We start from the raw sequence: 17,886 nt of genomic DNA on the forward strand, positions 1-17,886 counted from the left end.
AGTGATTACCAGAAGCTGGGAGCATGGGAAAACAGGTAGAGGTGTTCAAACTGTACAAACTTCTGGTTGCAAGATGAATAAGCTCTGGAGATGTAACGTACAGTACAGTAATATAGTTAGCAATACTGTATTGTATACTTGAAAGTTACTAAGGAAGCAGCTCACACACACACACAGGCTACTTTGCATGGTGATGGATATATTAACTAACCTCATGGTGGTAATCATTTTGCAATATGTACTTATATCAAGTCATTACATTGTAAACCTTCAACTTACACAATGTTACATGTCAATCAAAGCTCAATAAGGCTGGCGGGGGGGGGGGGGGGAGCGGGAAACAGAAACAAAACCAAACCACTGGACCACCAGGGAAATCCCTTCATTCATCATCAGATGCTCAGCATTAAGCACAGCCCCTTAGCGACTGAAGAACAACAACTGAGACCCTGCTGCCCAAGAGAACCCAGGACATGCTTGCTGAGGGCACAGAGGATCTGCTCAGGATTAGTTTGCTCAGGCTGCCATAACATAACAGCACAGACCAGGGGGCTTAACAGAAATTAGTTTGCTCACAGTTCTAGAGGCTGCAAGTCCAGGCTCACGGTGTCAGCGGGGAAGTCCAGGCTCACGGTATCAGTGGGGCAGATTTCTCCTGGAGGCTGGAAGTCCAGGCTCACGGTGTCAGCGGGGAAGTCCAGGCCCACGGTGTCAGCGGGGCAGATTTCTCCTGGAGGCTGGAAGTCCAGGCTCATGGTGTCAGCGGGGAAGTCCAGGCCCACGGTGTCAGCGGGGCAGATTTCTCCTGGAGGCTGGAAGTCCAGGCCCACGGTGTCAGTGGGGCAGATTTCTCCTGAAGCCTCTCTCCTTGGCTTGCAGATGGCCACCTCCTCCTCCCTGCTTCCTCCCTGGGCTTACCTTCTGTGCATCCCTGGCGGTGCCCTCTGTGTGTCTGAATTTCTTGGCACTTGTCTGACTAGGGGCCACCACCATGGCCTCCTTTTAACTTAATCACATCTTTAAAAGCCCTCTCTTCAGATTCAGTCACATGTTGAGGTCCTGGGAGTTAGGGCCTCAACACATGAATTCAGGGAAGGAACACAATTCAGCCCCTAACAGCTGACTGCAGCTCTCCTCTCCTCCGTGCCCGTCTATTCAGGACACCTTAGCGTTCCTATGTCTCCTGCCCCTCGACCTTCAAAGGGAGAATGTTTTGGTTCCTCTTTTCCTATGAGCCCAGCTGGTAGCTCTGAACCTGGTCTGAAATGAGGGTCTCACAGTCTCTTGCCTGAGACAGGCTGTGAGGCTGCGCCTCTCCGCCTGATGGTGGTGAGCTCTTCCCTTCAGGCAGCAAGTGCTCTCAAGTGGTGCAAGACTGGAGCAGTTAAGTCTTCTAGATCCTGATTCAAAATTATAAATCAACTATTAAAACAACAACAAAACCTTCTAGATCCTCACTGCATGCTCAGAGCCGTCCCACATCCTCCACGGAGCATGTTCTGGGTGGCTCCTACCATGTGCCTGCCCTGTGGGCTGGCTGCCCAGGACCTCTCGGTCAGACCTGGAGGACCGGTCGCAATCAGACTGGTCCCGGCGCCAAGGTCAGGGCTCAGGGAAAGTCCAGAGGGGTGCAACGCGCACCATCACCACTAGAGGGCGCGGTGGCTCCTCCCTTCAGTGTTAGCTCCTTTTAGAGTTTATTTCCAGAGCTACCAAGTGCTGAGCACACTGCTGCCCGTAAGAAAAACTTAGGCTATTTTACCGAAGAGTTTACGGACTGGTGGGAGGCTGGCAAATGTTGAGGAGGGTATTTCCCCCCTTAACATTCAGTAAATTCATTCATTCATTCAGTATATACCTTCAGTATATACTGAAAAATATTTCAAGTGTTAATTGAACACCCACAGGTGGTGCTGGGCTTGCCAGGTGGCTCAGCTGGTAATGCGGTCTCCTGCAATGCGGGAGACCTAGGTTGGATTCCTAGGTTGGTAAGATCCCCTGGAGAAGGGAAAGGCTATCCACTCCAGTATTCTAGCCTGGGGAATTCCATGGGTTCTATAGTCCGTGGGGCTGCAGAGTCGGACACGACCGAGCGACTTTCACTCAGATAGTGCTAGTGAAAGCCTGGCAATGCAGGAGACACAAGAGATGAGGGTTCAATCCCTGGGTTGGGAAGATCCCCTGGAGAAGGGAATAGCAACCCTCTCCAGTATGCTGGCCTGGAGTCCCATGGACAGAGGAGCCTGGCGGGATACAGTCCATGGGGTTGCAAAGAGTCAGACACGGTTGAGTGACTAACCCTTTCTTTTCTTTCCAGTCATCATGACCTTCCCTGAGTTCCAAAGGGCAGGTTGCTAGTCAAGGGAGGAGAAACCACCCAAACCAAGATTAAAGGGACCGGAGAAGTTCATAAAGATTAGGAGATGGACTGCCTGAGACCAAGGGCATGCAAGCCCTGGTCGCACCTTGATCTTGTCAGACCCCGCCTTTGACCCACTGTTATGAAACCCCTCATCAAGTCTACTAGAGTAGTCGCATGGTTTTTCAGGGCAGAGGCCTGGTGTGTCTCCCTTTGCTTGGCAAGGCAATGAGGCTATCTTTTTCTACTTCACCCAAAACCTTGTCTCTGGGATTTGATTCGGCACCAGTGTTCACAGAAGTTGAGATTTTGGTAACATTATGGACTGAATTGTGCCCCCCCACCCCCTGCAAAATGTTAGTTGCTCAGTCGTGTCCAACTCTTTGTGACCCTGAGGACTGTAGCCCGCCAGGCTCCTCTGTCCATGGGATTCTCCAGGCAAGAATACTGGGGTGGGTTACTGTTCCCTTCTTCAGGAAATCTTCCCAACCCAGGAGTCAACCCGGGGTCTCCTGTATTGCAGGCAGGTTCTTTTACCATCTGAGTCACAAGAGAAGCCCCATCCCCTCAAAATTCACGTGCTAAAACCTAACTCCCAGTACTCTGATTGTATTCAGAGAGAGGGCCTTTAAATGCGTAATTAAGTCAAAATGAGTCCTTAGGGTCCTAATCCAATCCTCCTGGTGTCCCTGTAGGAAAAAGAAATTAAGACTCAAAAGAAACACCAAGGATGCTCCAGGAGAGAGGAAAACCCAGTGAGAACATCGGGGGACGACAGCCATCTGCAACCCAAGGAAAGAGGCTTCTCACGAAACCCAACCTTGATCTCACCCTCCCAGCCCCCAGAACTGTGAGAAAACATGTTCCTGTTGTTTAAGCCACTCTGTCTGTGGTATTTTAGTACAGGAATCAGCCTAGCAAGTTGACACACCCCACTTCCGGGAAGCTGACATGGCCCCTGGGGAGCCTGGGGACTCAGAAACTGTGAGGTCTGAATTTTCTGCTAACCCAGCATGGCGGCTTAGAACAGAAATATGTGAGGGTAGTCCCTGGTGGTCCAGTGGCTAAGACTCTGCACTCTCAACGCCAGGGGCCTGGGTTTGATCCCTGGTCAGGGAATTTGATCCCGCATGACACCACTAAGAGGTCGTAGGCCACAACCAAAGATCTTATGTGCTGCAACGAAGACTGGGTGCAGCCAAATACATATTTTAAAAAGGATTAAGAAATATGTGAAGGTAGAACTCCAGCTATGGCTTTCTACACATTTTTTTTTTTTTTCACTGATAGCATAAGCATGTGTGTTAGTGATGGCTATTTTCTGGGCACGGTGGATAACATCAGGGAAGTCTCACAGAACATAAGGCATGCTTGGGATTTTGGAAAATTAACCGGAAATTTCAAGGATGGCAAGATGAGGAAAGTTATTCCAGCCAGAGGGAACAGTAAGGAGATATGAAAGATGGGGATGTATCCAGTGAGTGTCTGCTCTGTGATGGGCATGCCTCTGAATTTAAATGTGTTCCTCATCTAATCCCCAGCACTCTTGCCTGGAAAATCCCATGGACAGAGGAGCCTGATAGGCTACAGTCCATGGGGTCGCAAAGAGTAGAACATGACTGAGCGACTTCACTTTCACTTTCATCTAATCCTCACCACAGTCCTGCTGCCTGTAGCCTATTATTATCCCATTTCACAGATGGGAAAACCAAGGCAGAACCAAGGCAGAAAGGGATTAATTCACCCAAGATTGCAAACCTCATAGGTAATGGAGAGATATACTCTAATTTTTCACCAGTAGACACCCTGTATGAAGAAGGCAATGGCGCCCCACCCCAGTACTCTTGCCTGGAGAATCCCATGGGCGGAGGAGCCTGGTGGGCTGCAGTCCATGGGATCGAGAAGAGTTGGACACGACTGAGCGACTTCACTTTCACGTTTCACTTTCATGCATTGGAGAAGGAAATGGCAACCCACTCCAGTGCTCTTGCCTGGAGAATCCCAGGGACGGGGGAGCCTGGTGGGCTGCTGCCTATGGGGTCGCACAGAGTCGGACACGACTGAAGCGACTTAGCCGCAGCAGCAGCAGACACCCTGTATCCTGCTTTTCAGTCCACCAGGGTAGGGATAGGGCCGTGAGGAAAAGATATATTTATGTGTATTCTGTAATGCTTTTGTGGAATCACTGTATTAGTCAGGGTTCTTCAGAGAGCCAATAGGATGTACACACACGTGTGTTGAAAGAAGATTTTAAGAAATTGGCTCGTGTGGTTGCAGCTCCACGCTTTTACTGCAGAGGGTGTGGGTTCATCCTTTGGTCCCTAGTCAGGGGACTAAGATCCTGAAAGCCATGCTGTGTGGCCAAATTAAAAAAAAAGAAAAAAACATGCAGGGCAACTGAGCAGGTTGGAGACCCAGCAGAGTTGTAGTTGAGTCCAAAATCCATCTGCTGGCAAAATTCCTCCTTCCTCCAGGGTGGTCAGTCTTAAGTGGCTGCAACTGATTAGATGAAGCCAACCCAGATTATGGAGGGGTCATCTACTAAATCAATGATTTAAATGTTAATCTTATGTTTAAAAAAAAAAGATACACATAAACATCTTAGAATGATGTTTGACCAAATTTCTAGGTACCATGGCCTATCCATGGGCTTCCCTCATAGCTCAGTTGGTAAAGAATCTGTCTGCAAATGCAGGAGATCCCAATTCGATTCCTGGGTCAAGAAGATCCATTGGAGAAGGGATAGGCTACCCACTCCAGTATTCTTGGGAATCCCTTGTGGCTCAGCTGGTAAATAATCTGCCTGCAATGTGGGAGACCTGGGTTTGATCTCTGGGTTGGCAAGATCCTCTGGAGAAGGGAAAGGCTACCCACTCAGTATTCTGGCCTGGAGAATTCCATAGACTGTATAGTCCATGGGGTCACAGAGCTGGACACTACTGTGACTTTCACATGGCCTATGCAAGTTGACATATAAAATTCATCACCTATTGGTATAGATGGGCTCATTTAGGAAACTGAATTAAAAGTAGTCTTGTCTGATGGGAGGAGAAAAGAAAGATGCCAGGGTTGTTGGGGCGGGTGTGGGGGGGCCTCTGCTAGCTGCCCCTTGCTGAGCAAGCATCCCACAGGGAACTGGCTTTGGTGATTTTATAGGCATCTGAAATGTGAGCGCCCATGCAAAAGCAGTGTCAGCTGTAGGTTTTTGAGGTCATCCTCTGGACCTGATAAGTTCTCTTTGGGAAGCTCCCTGGCCCCCACTGGCCAGATGCTGCATGCAGCCATACGCTGTCTGGGCTCTGCCGCCTCCTTGGGACTCTGACCCAGGAAATCAGCCACAGAAACTTTCTCTGAGACCCACTTGAAGTCCTGCTCCCGGATCCACAGATTAGGGGGTATTTTTCCAGAGGGACGTTGAGGCAGGAATTCCTCCTCTCCTTCAGGAGACTGAAATCACCGTCCAGAAAGTTTCTTCATTCTCTGCTCTCTACTTGGCCCAATCCGTCCCGTTAATGGGCCTGGCTCCTTTTATCCCAGGGCAGAGGGGAATCCTAGGGGGAAGGTCAGTTACAATTTAACGACATTATCCCACCTGATTCGTGACCATCAGCCGCATCCCCCTATATTTCACTCTCTTCTCCTCTGCGTCCCCAGCACCCACACTTCGTGACATCATAAAGAAGAGGAGGATGTGTTCTGAAGTCTGGAAACACCTGCCTGTTACTGACTCAACTCCACAAGCTCTTAGTTTATAAGAGGAAAAAAAAATCATAAAAGACCTTGAATGCTGCTTTTTGTTCATAAGAATTTTCCTTCTCTCTCTCGTTTTTTCCTCTCTCCATAACTGAAGGGAGCTGGTAGCAACTCCTCTGCTTTGCAGCTCAGCTGGTAAAACGCCTGGAAAGCAGCCAGTGGCCTGGGTTCAATCTACTGATAAGTCATCAATTTCTTTCTCACCCAAAACATCTGGTTTCGGATCCTGAGTTATGAGCTAATATTAAATATAAAAGTTTATAGCATCACATATATAATACTGCTGATTAGAAACATCAAGAAAAGTAATTGACTGGAGGGGACTCGGTGTGACCAGCTGGTTGAACATCTGGATGGGATCCAAGAGGCTTGAATTGAATCCCGGATCTGTCCATTCTTTCTTGGTCAGTAATATCTGGTCTGGGATCTTTAAAAAAGAGTTCGACTCTCTTCCTTGGATACCACTTTTTTCAAGTGTTTTATATACAAGAAATGGGCATGTGTGTTCACTAGGAAAAACTAAAATAATTATAGCTTTTATTCTCTCTTGCATCCGTTCTACTGGCCTTTATTGGTTTTCATTATTTCCTTAGCCGCGGGGTGTTACCAGAAGTGACCACTTGGTGGCAGCAAACCCTCGTCTTTCGCCCACGGGCTGAGGTGGTGGCAGGGGTGAAAATGCCCGGACCCATCCTCCTCCATCTGGCTGGCAGCTGAGCCTCCCCGGGAGGGAGAAGAGTTCCTGCCAGTCTCGGCTTTGTTCTCAGGGGGCTTCGCTTGACATCTGTTACTCAGTTCTCCGCAGAATTCCTTTGCCGACTGCCTCCGTGTGACCAGCAACCTGAAGTTAACCAAGGCTTTTGGTGGCAGTGTGTTCTGTTAGCGTTAACCCCTCCCCGACCCGCCGGAACATCACGGATTTCTCCATCTCTCCTGATGTTGCTTTGGGTCCAGGATTTAAGGAGGGCAGTGGTTTCTGGAATCTCTTCTCAACAAGCTTCTTTCCAGGACATTAGGCAGAGAGCAGGCTCATCTCAGAATCTCAGACTGTCTGAGGGTGGCTGCTCTAAACCCCACCTAAGTCCAGGCTCAGTGAGCAGGAATTGGAGGCTTGATCACCGAGATTTCCCACTTTCACTTCACCATGTGATTGGGAGTGGGTGGGGGGTGTAGCACCAGGACATGCTGGATGCAGAGTAGCATCCTGATACAGGCCACAAGGAATGTACCACAATGTGCGTGTGCTTAGCCGAGTTTATGTTCAACTCTTTGTGACCCCATGGACACTAGCCTGTCAGGCTCCTCTGTCCATGGGATTCTCCAGGTGAGAATACTGGAGTGGGTTGCATTTCCTTCTCCAGGGGATCTTCCCAACCCAGGGATGGAACCCAGGTCTCCGGCACTGGCAGGCAGGTTCTTTACCACTAGCACCACCTGGGAGGCCACTGGCTACAGAGTAGCATCTTGATCTGATCTCCTGCTCCTTCCTTTTCTTATTCTTGCCGTTTGTGTCCAGAACATTATTGCTTGAGGCAGAAGGGCGGTGGGCCTTCCTCAGGACACTCAGGAACCCACTGCTTCAGGCAGGAGGAAATCACCATTGCAGCCCTCTTCCTCCAGAGCCTGGCAGGCTGCTGCTACTGCTAAGTCACTTCAGTCGTGTCCGACTCTTCACAACCCCATGGACTGCAGCCCACCAGGCTCCTCCGTCCATGGAATTCTCCAGGCAAGAGTATTGCAGTGGGATGCCACTGGGAGAGCAAAAGCCACATGTGTGTGTCCGTCTTTACTGAGTGCCTGCTAAATTCTAAAATAGAAAGACAAGGGTGAGTGAATTATTAAAAATCTGTAAACTATTTCTGGAAACTTATCTTTTGAAAAAGAGCCACCAAGAGCAGAAGTTCTCAAAAATGTGGCTCCTGGGCCGGTAGCATGAACACTGCCCAAAAGCTTACTACAAATGCAGACTCTCAGGCCCACCCAGATCTACTGAATCTGAAACTCCGGGGTGGAGGCGGGGGGCGGGGAGCACCAGTGGCCTGGGGCTATAGCCACTGCTCCAGGGAGGGGATTCTTGGGTTCTTATTTTTTTGATGTGTAACTTGCCAATGATAAAATTCATCTTATTATTACTATTTTTAAACATTTATTTGGCTACATCAGGTCTTAGGTGCAGCATGTGGGGTCTCCTTTGAGTTGTGGCACACGTGATCTTTAGTTGCAGCCTGCAGACTCTTAGTTGGGGCATGTGGAATCTAGTTCCTTGCCCAGGGATTGAACCTGGGTCCCCTGCATTGGGAGCTCTGAGTCTTAGCCGCTGGACCACTAGGAAAGTCTCGGGAGGGGATTCTGATGTCCACTCGGGCTGAGAACTAGGGTGCTTGAGTACACCTTCACCCACCTCACCTGCTTCCCAGGCAGCGCTAGTGATAAAGAACCTGCCTGCCAAGGCAGCAGACAGAAGAAACAGGGTTTCAATGCCTGGGTCGGGAACATCCCCTGGAGGAGGTCATGGCAACCTACTCCAGCATTCTTGCGTGGAGAATTCCATGGACAGAGGAGCCTAGTGGGCTAGAGTCCATAGGGTCGCACAGGGTCCAACACGACCGAAGGGACTTAGCACTTGTATCTTCTTCCCCTATCCTCTTTCTTTGTTGAATTCCTTTGAAGAGCCAGGTTCAAGATTATCTTGGTCCCTGCCCTAAGAGAATTTACAGATTAATGGGAGAGACAGTAAAAATCTGGGCCCATGATCATAACCGTAGAGAACCTCTCGTGTGCTGTGGGCACAAGCTAGAGGCCCCTCACAGCTTTGAACAGCAGTGAAATGGGGTTGCAGACAGTAAGACCTGAGTCAGGAATAAAATTGTTGTTGTTCAGTTGCTCAGTCATGTCTGACTCTTTGCGACCCAGTGGACTGCACCATGCCAGGCTTCCCCGTCCTTTGCCATCTCCCAGAGTTTGCTCAAACTCATGTCCATTGAATCGATGATGCTATCCTATCCTATATTCTATGCTATACCATCTCATCCTCTGTCATCCCCTTCTCCTCCTGCCTTCAGTCTTTCCTGGGTCTTTTCCAGTGAGTCAGCTCTTCGCATCAGGTGACCAAAGTATTGGAGCTTCAGCTCCAGCATCAGTCCTTCCAATGAATATTCAGGGTTGATTTCTTTTAGGATTGACTGGTTTGAACTCCTTGCTGTCCAAGGGACTCTGAAGAGTCTTCTCCAGCACCACAGTTTGAAAATATCAATTCTTTGGCTCTCAGCCTTCTTTGTGGTCCAACTCTCACATCTGTACATGACTACTGGAAAAACCATAGCTTTGACTATACACACCTTTGTTGGAAAAGTGATGGATGTCTCTGCGTTTTAACATGCTGTCTAGGTTTTTTTTATAGCTTTTCTTCCAAGGAGCAAGTGTCTTTTAATTTCAGGGCTGCAGTCACCAACAGAAAAATGTATACAAGTACTTCTCAACCCCCATTGTGCTGCTCTGAGTAAGCAATGGCACCTACATGCCTCACCAGACACCCCTTTAGGTGGTTTTGGGGCCACTGGGGTGGCAGACTCTTAGCCTGCAGAGCCAGGCAGGTGGCATGAGTGAGCGATCAACAGGACGAGGGGAGAACGAGGGAAACCTGGCCCGGGTGCTCCACGTGGGAGTGATGCTCTGCCCAGAGCAAGCCTTGGTTCCCCAAGAGACGCAGGCCCAGATGATGCCAGATCCTGGGACTGTTTTACAAGTGAGCCTGGAACACTAGATTTTTATGCAAAATTTCCTGAGAACATGTGTAAACACTGTGGGCCAAAAAGGAGAGGCATGGAAGCCAAAGACTGGCACAAACCAAGCTGGTCGCCTTATTTGAGCATTTGCTTCCACGATCGCCACCTAGCGGTGAGCATGGGTTGCTGCACTCCTTGCTTTTCTAGCCACAGAGGCAGCGGACTTCTTCCCTCTCTTCTTAAATTAGGGTTAGGATTTCCAAAAGTCTATTGCTATGGGAAGGTTTAGAGTGACACCCGAGGGGCTGTTCTCCTCCTTATCCTCCTTCTGGAAATGGATTAAACTGAAGAGGGGGTGGGGGTGGGGTTGAGACGGTACTTTAATGTCCCTGAGGTGTGGGGGAAGGGAGGGGACCCCGCCCCCCCCAAGCTTTTGTCCCTGCTTTGCCTCTGGGAACTTTGCGAGGTGATGCTCATTTGCCTTGGAAATAGGAGAATGGGATGGCTCAGCATTGGGGGCAGGACAGGGGGACCAGGAAGGTGCTGGGTTTGCAGAAAGAGGGCAGTATGTCACTGAGAGGTCAGGGTCCCCCTGCCCTTCGGGGGTGTCCCAGCATCAGAGGACAGAGAGAAGCAGAGCCCTGGGTGGGAAGCAAAATCCTCACCCAGCTCCGTGTCTGCTGGGGCAGAATTGAGATGTGACCCCGGGGCAAGTCACTTCCTGTCCCTGAGCCTCCGAGTCCACACCCGCACAGTGTGGTCGTGGGACACGATTCCCCAGTAAAGAGCAGAATGCATCCGTATGTCTTCTTTGGAGAAATGTCTATTTAGTTCTTTGGCCCATTTTTTGATAGGGTCGTTTATTTTTCTGGAGTTGAGCTGCAGAAGTTGCTTGTATATTTTTGAGATTAGTTGTTTGTCAGTTGCTTCATTAGCTATTATTTTCTCCCATTCAGAAGGCTGTCTTTTCACCTTGCTTATATTTTCCTTTGTTGTGCAGAAGCTTTTAATTTTAATTAGATCCCATTTGTTTATTTTTGCTTTTATTTCCAGCATTCTGGGAGGTGGATCATAGAGGATCCTGCTGTGATTTATGTCTGAGAGTGTTTTGCCTATGTTCTCCTCTAGGAGTTTTATAGTTTCTGATCTTACATTTAGATCTTTAATCCATTTTGAGTTTATTTTTGTGTGCGGTGTTAGAAAGTGATCTAGTTTCATTCTTTTACAAGTGGTTGACCAGTTTTCCCAGCACCACTTGTTAAAGAGATTGTCTTTACTCCATTGTATATTCTTGCCTCCTTTGTCAAAGATAAGGTGTCCATATGTGTGTGGATTTATCTCTGGGCTTTCTATTTTGTTCCATTGATCTATATGTCTGTCTTTGTGCCAGTACCATACTGTCTTGATGACTGTGGCTTTGTAGTAGAGCCTGAAGTCAGGCAAGTTGATTCCTCCAGTTCCCTTCTTCTTTCTCAAGATTGCTTTGGCTATTCGAGGTTTTTTGTATTTCCATACAAATCTTGAAATTATTTGTTCTAGTTCTGTGAAAAATGTGGCTGGTAGCTTGATAGGGATTGCATTGAATTTGTAAATTGCTTTGGGTAGTATACTCATTTTCACTATATTGATTCTTCCAATCCATGAACATACGGATGGCTAACAAACACATGAAAAGATGCTCAACATCACTCATTATTAGAGAAATGCAAATCAAAACCACAATGAGGTACCACTTCACACCAGTCAGAATGGCTGTGATCCAAAAATCTGCAAGCAATAAATGCTGGAGAGGGTGTGGAGAAAAGGGAACCCTCCTACACTGTTGGTGGGAATGCAAACTAGTACAGCCACTATGGAGAACAGTGTGGAGATTCCTTAAAAAATTGCAAATAGAACTACCTTATGACCCAGCAATCCCACTTCTGGGCATACACACCGAGGAAACCAGAATTGAAAGAGACACATGTACCCCAATGTTCATCGCAGCACTGTTTATAATAGCCAGGACATGGAAACAACCTAGATGTCCATCAGCAGATGAATGGATAAGAAAGCTGTGGTACATATACACAATGGAGTATTACTCAGCGGTTAAAAAGAATTCATTTGAATCAGTTCTGATGAGATGGATGAAACTGGAGCCGATTATACAGAGTGAAGTAAGCCAGAAAGAAAAACACCAATACAGTATACTAACACATATATATGGAATTTAGGAAGATGGCAATGACGACCCTGTATGCAAGACAGGGAAAGAGACACAGATGTGTATAACGGACTTTTGGACTCAGAGGGAGAGGGAGAGGGTGGGATGATTTGGGAGAATGACATTCTAACATGTATACTATCATGTGAATTGAATCGCCAGTCTATGTCTGACGCAGGATGCAGCATGCTTGGGGCTGGTGCATGGGGATGACCCAGAAAGATGTTATGGGGAGGGAGGTGGGAGGGGGGTTCATGTTTGGGAATGCATGTAAGAATTAAAGATTTTAAAATGTAAAAAATAAAAAACTAAAAAAAAAAAAAAGAAAAAAAAAAAAGAGCAGAATGCAGCGATCGGTCTTGCTTTCTTCCTTAGTAGGAAGAATTAGAGAAACTGAGAAATTGAAGGAATATTTCTTTTTTCCTTTTTTTAAAACATTATTTTTGGCCGCGTCGGGTCTTAGTTGTGGCATGTGGGATGTTCTGTTGCCGCGTGCAGCTTCTCTCTCGCTATGTCCCATGGGCTCTGTAGTTGCGGTCCGCAGGCTTAGTTGCCGTCCGCAGGCTTAGTTGCCCTGTCGAGTGTCGGATCCTAGTTCCCACACCAGGGATTGAACCCACGTTCCCTGCACTGGAAGGTGGATTCTTAACCACTGGACCACCAGGGAAATCCCTGGAATATTTCTCTTTGAAAAACATTTGCTTTCAAGTCAATTGAGGTATAACTCTGCTGCTGCTGCTGCTAAGTCGCTTCAGTCGTGTCCGACTCTGTGCGACCCCATAGATGGCAGCCCACCGGGCTGCTCCATCCCTGGGATTCTCCAGGCAAGAATACTGGAGTGGGTTGCCATTTCCTTCTCCAATGCATGAAAGTGAAAAGTGAAAGTGAAGTCGCTCAGTCGTGCCCACGTCTTAGCGACCCATGGACTGCAGCCCGCCAGGCTCCTCCGCCCATGGGATTCTCCAGGCAAGAGTACTGGAGTGGGTTGCCATTGCCTTCTCCAAGGCATAACTCTAGCCAATATTATTTCTTCATTAACTATGTGCCAGGGCTTGCCTGATGGCTCAGCGGTAGTGCCTGCAATGCAGGAGATGCAGGTTCGATTCCCGGGTTGGGAAGATCCCTTGGATGGGGACATGGCAACCTACTCCAGTATTCTTGTGGGAAAATCCTATGGACTGAGGAGCCTGAAGGGCTATGGTCCATGGGGTTGCAAAGAGTCAGACACGACTAAAGTGACTGAGCATGCACACACGCAGGCCCTTTCCTAAGCCCTTCATATATCCTAACTCACCTAATCCTTGAGGCAAGCGTAGGAGGCAAATGTCGTTTTTACTCCTGTTTTACAGTTGAGGAAACTGAGACACAAGTAGCATAAGGAACCATCCCAGGCCACAGAGCTGGATGGCCGAGCAGGGATTAACTCTAGAAGGAAGGAGGCTGCCTGCCCCCTGACAAACACGGAGCATTCCCCACTGCCCCCAGAGCCCACCTCCAGGTTTGCAGGGGCCTGCGCTTGGGACCAGACAGTTTCCTCTGCGCTTGTGAAGGGGATCAGAATACACCATCCCGATTGTTTGGTGGCAAAAAACAACTTAAAAGAATTAATCAAAAAAGGACAATCACTAGCTCAACTGACTGCAAAGTCCAGCGATAGAGCTGGTAAGATGTCTTCAGGTTCTGCTGGATCCAGGTGCTCTCAAGGTATCCCCAGGAACCGGTACTGCTCTCTGCCTCTGAGCTGCCTGCTTCTCATTATTAGCCTCATCCTCAGAGGGACTCTACCCAGGAAAGAGCAGACGGGCATCCACAGTTCCAGAAAGACGGTCTATTATCTTAGCAACTCCAGCAGAAAAAGGCTGCCAGGGGTTAGCGACGCCTCGATCTTCCCTGCCAAGACTGGTCAACTTGCCCACATACAGAATGAAGGGAAGGGGTCAGTCCATCTGAACCTCAGAAACTGATGGTGGCAAAGGAATGATGGTCCTCTAAAGGAAAATTGGAATGATGTTACCGTAGCCAGGGCTGCCTGCAATGCAGGAGATGCTAGGGATGTAGGTTCGATTCCTGGGTCAGGAAGATTCCCTGGAGAAGGAAATGGCAACCCGCTCCAGTATTCTTGTCTGGAGAATCCATGGACAGAGGAGCCTGGCAGGCTGCAGTCCATGGGGTCGCAAAGAGTGGGACAATACCGAGCATGCATGCTATGCCCTTCCATAGCCAGTGGACTCTGGGGATCCAAAAACGACAGATGGCTCTTCACACCCTCCCCTTGCGGCTGGTCATTCTGGGGACCTGCTGTGCTCTCTGGGTTGGGCTTTGATACATCTCTTCTGCCAGAGGGCTTTGCTGTATCTTCCTGCTGGGAGGCTCTGTTTCTCTTCTTCATGCTCTTCTGAATTCTGTGTGTTTACAGCAGTGGAGTCGCATGGGCTGAATTTGGTCCAGCCTTGGGAAAAACGTGTCCTGCAGCTCATCAGTGTTCCAGGCCAGCCAGCTCACCAGGAAGCCACACTCGGGTTTGGAGCCGAATGTCAGCAGGAACATGGAGTCAAGTCTGTGTTAGATCCTGGCATGCAGTGTCCAGCTGCCTTTCGCAAGGTCTAGGCATCCATCTCCTAGGTCCTGGGAATATTGCTTGTGGGACTGATGGGTCATAGCTATGTCCTTCACTGAGCATTGTCCACATCTGTGCTACAGGGCCCTCCTTCAGCCAAGCATACACACCCTGCTGAGGTCCAGCCCACAGTCAATGAAATGAGGTTAACCACCCAAACACAGAGCTCCCCACTGGACTAGCCAAGGCCTCAGTTGCAGCCACACTGTGCCCTGCCCATTCCTGCCTCCTCCATGTCCTTACAGGCAACCCTCCCGAGAGCTCTTCCGGAAAACCCTTCTGTACACAACTCCCATATCAACATCTATTTCCAGAGAGCCAGTCTAAGACATCTGGTTTTCTCTCCTTGTGGTCCGTGGACATGCTGCCCCCAGAGAAATGTATACCCCCCCTTTTTTTTTCTAAATAATTTTATGTATTTATCTATTGGCTGTGCTGGGTCTTTGTTGCCGTGTGGGTTTTTCTCTAGCTGTAGCAAGTGGAGGCTACTCTATAGTTGTCCATGGGCTTCTCATTGCTGTGGCTTCTTCTTGTTGTGGAGTCCCGGCTCTAGTGCTCAGGCTTTGGTAGCTGCGGCATGTGGGCTCAGTAGTTCCAGCTTCTGGGCTCTAGAGCACAGACTTAGATGCTCCAAGGCATGTGAGATCTTCCCGAGTCAGGGATCAAACCCATGTCCCCTGCATTGGCAGGCAGGTTCTTTACCATCTGAGCCACCAGGGAAGCCCCCAGGGTTGGAGTTAGGTGCTTATGTTAAGAAATAGGGTGAGAGGGACTTTCCTGGTGGTCCAGTGTAGTTAATAATCTACCTTGCAATGCAGGGGACTTGGCTTTGATCCCTGGTCAGGTAACTAAGGACCACATGCCGCAAAGCAGCTAAGCCCACACTCCACAACTAGAGTCCGTGGTCCATCACAAAAGATCCCAGGTGCCGTAAGTAAGACCGGACACAGCTGAATCAATAAATAAATGTTTAAAAAAGAGAGAAAATAGGGTGATAAAGAAAGCACCAGATTTTTTCCAGCTGAGAGTCCTTGTCTGGTGACAAAGACGCTCTCCTCGACCAGATTCTCTGTGCAGGCTTCTCTGAGACCTTTTCCACCAAGGCTTTGACTTTGGGACTTGCATGTTCATTTCCGCATTATCCAATTTTAGCAAGAATCTGGCCAAGTCAGTTAGGCCAGCACCCCGATCCTCCACACTTGATCACCCTCCACAACCAAGAGCCTCATCCTCCACCATCCCCCAGGTCATGTCTGACCACCCGCCCTCCCTCAGAGAGAATCCTGTTGGTCAGTTTACTAGAATCCCTGCTACCCAGGCACTTTTTTATTGTTGCTGTTGATACACAAAGTAACCCATTTATTATAGGCTGGCAGTATTATCAATTGATGGTGCGTCTAGTGGTCCTTCAGTCCTGGGCTCTTCTGATGGCAGACTTCTCTGTGACAGCAGAGGTCGGGCTGTAGGTCCAGGCACCATCGGCTACTGTTTTCATGCAGGAACCACAATGCCAAATGCCCACAGCTCGTCTCTTCATCTTGGCCTTGCCACAGAAGGAGCAGGTGTACTTGGCTTGCTGGCCGATTTAAATTTTCTTCACCATTTTCCCAAGGCGGGCACCATAACGGGTCCTGTATTTCCCCATGATTCCAACATTCTGGGTGCATTTTGCCATTCTGCCACCAGCCCAAGTCCAAGCCCAGAGCTATCCTGAGTTCCCATCCACTGACCGACGTCCACCCCATCACCCTGCTCCTTGGCTATAAATTCCCACTTTTCCTTGTCATTTTCACCACTGAGCCCAGGCTCTCTCCTCCACTGCTAAACTTCGTTGCCGTGATCTGTCTGCCTATCACGGTCGTCCCCCTTGAATAAACCCCTCCTCACCATTTTTAAACAAGTGACGTGAATACTTTTTTCTTCTACACTGTTGGGGGGCTGCTCATCATTCAAGACCTCATTCAAGGTTATTTCTTCTAAGAAGCCTCTTCTGCTTCTTCAGGAAGTGTTACTGCCACTTCCTGTCTGGGCTTTCTTTGCATGTTTTACGTATTTTAGTAGGACCGCTAGCGTCAGTCTCTCCATTGTGTCTGACTCTTTGTGACCTGTGGACTGTAGCCATGAGGCTCCTCTGTCCATGGGATTTCCCAGGCAAGAATACTGGAGTGTGTTGCCACCTCCTTCTCTAGGAGATCTTCCCAACCCAGGGATCGAACCCGGGTCTCCCGCACTGCAGGCAGATTCTTTACCGTCTGAGCCACCAGGGACGTGGACACAAATCATTATAAATACTGTCTAATATTTTTTCTAGTAAAGTGTTTTTCAAGCTTTAAAAACAATTACAGAATACAGGACTCATGATGGGACTCGGACCCTTCATGTTGAAGAAGGAGCAGGGGAGTGAAGGTTCCTTGGAGTCCCTTATGCCTCATGCAGTCTCCAATACAGAGGTAAACTTCCATTATAAGTTCATGGAATATATGAGTGAGAGAATGAATGAATGAAGCTGTCTGATTTGGGGTATGGTCCTGTCTGGCTCCAGTTTCAGTTTTATGAATCTAGCTAGGGACAATCAGAGTTAATTACTGTAAATTTGTTCCTCAGAATCAAAACCTACTGGAATATTCACTTTTCATTTCACCATAGGAACCATTTGGATCAGTCAGTGGGGTCATTTGCTTGTCAAGTACAGAATAATTCAAAGGGTGTTGGTTGTGTTTTATTTCTCTCAAGGTGGGGCACCTAGATGGACTGACCTCAATGTTGAGATGTTTCTCTCAGAATACCACCTGCCAGGACACCTCCCACCAGTTCCGCGAGCGTCAGGATAATCACTGCTCTGTGTTCCTTAAAGCTCATTGTTCTTGAACACCTCTGAAGACCTCAGGGGTGTCCATTCTTAGGTGGAGATTCAGGGCACACCCCAGGCTCACATGCAGCACATTGCCAAAGGGCGGTTTCCTCCTGCAGGTGGCTAATTGCTTCAATTTCATGTTACTTCTTATTAGCTTCAGCTTACAAAGGTGACATTTCCTGACCTTGCCCTGAAATCCTGATTCTGAACCCTGTCTGAAGCCTGATGACCCTTCTGCACTGAATATACACAATAAATAGTTGCTGGATGATTGAACTGATATTATCAACCTAAGTTTTGATTTGCGGCTGACCCAGTCTGACCTGCCACCCCCTGGTCTGGAAGCCTGTTGGGATAGCCAGCGGGGTCATC

The 17,886-nt window shown here is 48.6% G+C and overlaps 1 pseudogene; it reads right to left on the reverse strand.

Moving 5' to 3' along the window:
- Window positions 1-16,068: 16,068 nt before the first annotated feature.
- On the reverse strand, window positions 16,069-16,335 carry LOC138414681 (large ribosomal subunit protein eL43-like; annotated as a pseudogene).
- Window positions 16,336-17,886: the final 1,551 nt, after the last annotated feature.

The sequence above is a fragment of the Ovis canadensis genome, chromosome 11 (genome assembly GCF_042477335.2).
Source record: "Ovis canadensis isolate MfBH-ARS-UI-01 breed Bighorn chromosome 11, ARS-UI_OviCan_v2, whole genome shotgun sequence".
Lineage (NCBI taxonomy): Eukaryota > Metazoa > Chordata > Mammalia > Artiodactyla > Bovidae > Ovis > Ovis canadensis.